Source organism: Equus quagga, unplaced genomic scaffold (assembly GCF_021613505.1).
Source record: "Equus quagga isolate Etosha38 unplaced genomic scaffold, UCLA_HA_Equagga_1.0 97761_RagTag, whole genome shotgun sequence".
NCBI lineage: Eukaryota > Metazoa > Chordata > Mammalia > Perissodactyla > Equidae > Equus > Equus quagga.
Window position 1 is genome coordinate 1 of NW_025804268.1, and position 6,106 is coordinate 6,106.

Genomic DNA, 6,106 nt, shown 5'->3' on the forward strand with positions numbered 1-6,106 from the left:
TTGTTTAGGTCCATGGATTTGATACGGCTGGGGCGACAGTAGATGAAGAGGGCTGCTGAGTAGAAGATGCCCACCACAACCAGGTGGGAGGCACAGGTGGAGAAGGCCTTACGTCGGGCAGCAGCTGAAGGCATGCAGAGCACAGCCACCCCAATGGCTGAGTAGGAGGCCAGAGCTACCAGCAGTGTTCCACAGAAGATGACAATGGCAGAGATGAAGTCCACCAGCTCTGTCAGGGCCACGTGGGTGCAAGACAGGTTGAGCAGAGGGGAGACATCACAGAAAAATTGGTTGAGGACATTGGGGCCACAATAGGACAAGGTGGCAACGCATGTTGTCTTGACTGCTGAGACCATCAGCCCACCAAGCCATGAGGACGAAGCTAAACTCAGGCAGACCTGGGGCCTCATGAGCAGCAGATAGTGGAGTGGGCGGCAGATGGCCACATAGCGGTCATAGGCCATGGAGGCCAGGAGGGTGCACTGCGTACAGATAAGGGAGACGAAGAAGAAGAGTTGGGTCATGCAGGCTGTGAAGGAGATATTGTAGGGCCCAGTCCACAGCCCCACCAGCAGGCTGGGCATGGTCACTGACACGTAGCACATCTCCAGGTAGCTCAGGTTGCCCAGGAAGAAGTACATGGGCTTGTGGAGCTCACTGTGACTGCAGATGAGATAGATGATGAGTGTGTTCTCCAGGAGGATGAGCAGGTAGAGGTCAGGAAGATGGCAAACAGGACATCCCTTATGTCTGGCCTTGTGGACAAACCCAGCAAGACAAATTGCTGGACTCTTGACATGTTGGCCAACTCCAGGGACCTCTCCATCTGCAGAGAGACAAATAAAGTTTGTTCACATTCTGGTTCCTGGAGGGACACAGTAGTAAAAAAACTATCAGTAGGATGTTACAGTGCCTGGAGACTCTAGTGAATTTTCTAGCCCTGCTTCTGTCGGAAATTGAGTGTTAAATAGACAGACGATGTAGATTCATGAGATAAACTCTGAACATGAGAGCGAATGTCTTGGTTACTCCGGTTGTTCTTAGTAAAGCTACGTCTTCGTACAAACAACTCCACCACCTGAAAATTGGGAGGCTAACATTTGCCTCCCATGAGGTTGTTATAATAATATAAGCGAAGCAAAGGACGGCAAACTGCTGTACCAAATAAGAAATTAGAGCTGTTGTTTGAGTTCTGAAGAAAATTTTCTTTTTAAATAAATTTTTCCATTCCTTTATGCTCTACACAGGAATTTATGAGTGTTCTGTAAATCTGGAATAGAGCCAGACTGTCGTCTCTCTCCTGTAAACGTGTTCCTCTGCTCTTACGTAATTTTATTTTCTAGAATTATATTATGCTGTGGTTCACCAAGTACAATACTCAAGAAAGACAAAGGGGCAGTTTCCTCTCTGAATCACAGAGGGATTCCCACAAAAATTGACACACATTTCAGCAGAGGTTTGGAAATGTCATTTATTGTATTCAATCTCTGTGATCATATACACGTATATGTATACTTATGTTATTTCCACACTGTTGTATCTGAGAAAGTTAAGGCCCGCAGAAGAAATTATTGAGGTAAACTGGGGCACTCAATCTAATCATGAAAACTTTTATGATTCATTGAGCCCCTACTGTGAGTGAGTAACCTGCCAAAAAACCACCTTGTTCTATTTCTGGTTCTGTGCCAAAGGGCAGGTATAGGGTGCAGATAGCTAAATTCACTTGCCCAAGATCACTCAGCTGGGAAATGACAGGACTGGGAAGGAAACACAGCTGGGTCAAACTTTGGTGCTGTGCCAATTCCTTTGCACCACATTGTCACAATCAAGCCCAGGGAGGCAGAAAAGTCTTCTACATCTGAGACATGAAGAGCAGAGAGCTGGCAAATAACTCAACTAGACAGTCCTTCTGACTATCAGATATCATTCACAGAATTCATTCAATGACATTTATTGAGCTTCCCCTTATATGCTAGGCACTGAGAATACATGAGTGAGCATACAGAGACCACCTGTGGGGAGCTGACTTCTTGTGAGAAAGAGAGACAACATCAGTTTCTCATGGACCAAGGCTTCCAGGCCACTCTCTGTAATGGTCACTATTTTGCACAACACCAAGTTGCTCCATCAAAGGAAAATACATGATTACACCTGGCGATTCTCCCCTGGACCAACATCCAGGCTGATGATGTCAAGATTCAGCCACCAGGTTTGTGTAGAAGACCCTTAGATGATCTGACAGCCTCCCATTCAATTTTCCTCTATAGAAAAGAGAGAATAGAAATCTCTCTCTGTCTCCGCATTCTTGTAAGTAAAAGGCATTTTATTTTACGTCTTATCTTATAAGATAATACATTTACAGGTAACAAAAAACATTCAAGTAAATGTCGCTCTCAACCTTGTCCATTAGCCCTCCCCACAAGAAAACCACCAAACCAGTTTCTTGGGTGGACCTCAAGAAATGGTTCTTGGGAACACTCTCCTGTGTAGGTATATGGGTCTCGCTAATCATAAAGGGTAACATACTGGACATACTTTCTGCACCTCAAAATTTTTGTTAATAATATATCTTGAAATTAATTCCATATCTGTATGGAGATGACATTTTCTGTTTTAATAGGTGCAGAATAGTTCCTTGGATGGATGCAACATAACTGTAGTTCCATGCTAGGGATCTCCACTGTCCTCCCGAGACATCATAAAGATCATAGAAGGTCTGATTTGCCTATTAATCTCCAGATCCCTGCTCAGTGCCTGGTACATTGATTTTGTTTTGATGAAAGTAAATGGGTCAATGTAAGGATACACGTGAAAAGAGCTTGAACACAAGGCTAGTGCATTTGGGCTTCACCCTATATGTAATGTGCATCCATGGAGGGCATGAGGGCTTTGGATTCATTTAACAAACGCTGATGTCTGCGGGAATATTTTCCAATATTTATTGAGCACCTACTGTATGCCAGCCCCAGTTCTAAGAATGTCCATGTATTAACTCATTTCTTCTTCACAAAAACTCTGGTGAAATAGAACATCTAACACCATCTAACGGAGAAAAGGCTGTGCTGGCCCATCAGTTGGAATATGCCTATTCCAATGAAGTTCAATGTGTATAGATGGGAACAGACTTTATTAAACAAACTCTAAATTTCAGCTTGATTCCAGAGAGTGAGAAGGTGGAGGTGGCACTGGCTACGTTAATTCAGGCCACGAGGGAAGTGACCCTGAGGAGATGATATTTGAATAGAGACTTGGAAGATGAGAGGGGTCCAGAAATGCACAGAGTTGAGGCGAACAGAATTGTACACAGAGGGAATAGCAAGTGCAAAGGCCTTTGGTGAGAAGGAATAGCATATTCCATGAATCATGAGGAGGTCCTTGGGGCTTTGCTTAGAAGCAAGAATATCAGAAAGGAGATGAGAATGTAGGGGCGTCCAAGGGCCAGTGCACATAAAGCCTTGGGAATGTAGGATTTTTGCAGTCATTTGCCGCAATTAACAGTGAAGCAAACACTGGAGAATTTTAAGTCCCTTCTTCAATATAATGTTCCAGGCACTCTTGCAAGAATTTGGCATGTTATTTTATTCTCTCAAATATACTATAAAAAAAAAAAAAGCTATTGCTACCATTACTGGGTAAGAAGGATGACAGATTCAGAAAGTCAAAGTTAGTGGCTCAAAGTTAAATGGCAAATAAAGGAAAAAACTTAGAATCATTCTAATCCTTGCACTCTGTTCACTCTTCCTGATTATTATAAACATCTGATTCTAGTATTCTAAATGGCAAACAAATAATAATGGTGGGACTAGTAGTCATAATGATTACTATGTATTCAGCTCTTCCTAAGTGCCAGGTGTGCTAAAAGCTTTTGATCTTTTGCCATAGTATAGATCCTTAGAAGTCACAGAACCTCTATGAGGCCGCTATTATCACCCCAATTCTGCAGATGAGGAATCCACCTCAGAGAAGTAAGAGCACAAACTTAACCACTTGGCCACGGGGCAAGTCCCAGTGTGCCAATTTTTCATAAGAAAGATGCCTACTGTGCGCTAGAATGTTAGGGATGAAAGGGGTTTTGAGAGAGATTCTTCCAAGTTATATAAGAGGAAATCCTGAGGAACTTCATGCAGGAAAGGTTTTGTTGTTATCACTTTTTTTCTAGTTACAGAGAATCAGTTTTCTGAGAAGCCAGATGTGTAAAGGTTAGGAAGTGTTTGATCTTAAAGTTTCAGGGAAAGAGTAAGGAATATGAGCTAACTTAATCTGGTACATACATTACTGCATTTATTGTCGGGCTGGGGAACTGATGTCAGAGATGTGAATCCAGCAATGTAAGTTTTCCCAACCATATAGTAGAACTTGCACTCCAACAAATATTTCCTGGATGTAAGTCCAATTACTGTTCTTTTTTGTAGGCTATGGAGTCACACATCAGTCCAAGAAAAGCTCAGCTATACTTCATCCTAGTGATGTGACTTTGGACTCCCTGATCTTTCTGAGCCTCAGTTTCCAAATCAGTACAGTGGGGATATTGCCAGTTTTCCTCATGGAGTTATTGTGAGGATTAAATAAAAAATATAGCCACATATATAGTTAGCGGCTATAAAGTTTCAGACTTTTATCAAAGTTCACACCAATGTCAGTCCTAGGGGTTGAATCTATTCTTTCTCCCGATCAAGGACTCCTCACAGCTGAACATCAGTCCTGTTTGGTGGGGCTGTCCTTGGTGCTGAACCCGGGCTCTTTATGAAATTGTATTTGGCTGCTTGGAGCCACTCTCTCTGCAATCTTAAACAAGACCCCTCACCTAAACCGTTTATGGTTCTTCAAGTGGTGTTGTCATCAATATTGGAGTCATCCTAGGTCGAGCTCTGGATGGTGGAGCTCTCGTTTGTTCTGGAGAAGAACTGCTCATCCTCCCTTCTCCTTCCACCCTTCCCTTCCCCTGAGATTCCTTGCTCAGTCTCCTTCCTGGTTCTGCCTCTGATCATTCTCCTCCCATCTATATCCACTCAACAACCATCTCCTCCACGAATCCTTTTCTGAGTTACCATTCCTGACTGAGGATGTCAAATATACTGAGATATCGCTCAATAATCTGTAGAGGAACCAATATGTGCACCCCCAAAGGGTCACAGAAGCATCCTGAAGTTCAGAACCAGAATATTCAAAGGCTATTCTATCTCAAAAACATTGGTAATCCATGAATTATTTGCCAACAGCTGTGCTAGTTTCAAAGGTGATATAGTGGTGAATAAGAGCTTGTTTCTGCTCCCTAGAGGAATTGGGACCACGATGCTTTCTAACTATATTTTGTATATTTTCTTCTGTATATTATGATGTTTTGACACCTTAAGAAACTTTTCTGGCTGGAGAGAGACTGCCACTCCCTGGGCTAGACAATTTTTAGAGATAGCAAAAAAGTCAACCAGGAACATGCCTTTGATATGCAAACTAACCAATCTAGAACCAGACCTCCTCTATCTGTCCCTTGCACCCCAGGAGGCAATATTCCTCTGCCTGAGTCATCCCATGGCCAAGTGCCAGGCAACTAGGGACCAACCCTATAGCCCAAAGCCTGCTGAAATTATACAAACTAGCCAGTCCAAGTTATTTGCTCTATCCTCCCTTGCTTTTCCCTCAGAAACCGAAATAAAGGTAGTGGCCCAAGCATCTTCTGGCTTCTGACCTCCCTGGTGTCTTTCCCACGTGACCTTGCATAGTGATCCTCTTGTCTCTAGGAACTCTGAGTATAAAACTTTGTTTTTTACTGAGCCTCTACTCTGTCTTCTCTTGTGACCACACCTGACTAACCATCTCATAGAAGAATATGAGACACTAGCTCTATTATCTTGAGTAGGCTTTAACTTAACCTCTTCATGCTTCAGATGTGTATTATTCAAGTATAGAGAAAGTCATTCCTACCTTGAAATATACAGTTCCTTTTCTGTTTAAGGAAGGGCAATATAGTGTCAGGGTCAAATCTTGGGCTCAGAGTTATACAGAAGTGGGTTTGAATCTTATTGCCCTAAGTGAAACTCAAAATTTCTCTCATGAAAAAACAGACTTTGGTCTGATTGAAGTCTTTAATTCCACTCCATTCCACAAA

The 6,106-nt window shown here is 42.7% G+C and overlaps 1 pseudogene; it reads right to left on the minus strand.

The window, feature by feature from the left end:
• Positions 1-8: 8 nt before the first annotated feature.
• Positions 9-826, minus strand: LOC124234631 (olfactory receptor 5-like; annotated as a pseudogene).
• Between the last annotated feature and the right edge of the window lie 5,280 nt (positions 827-6,106).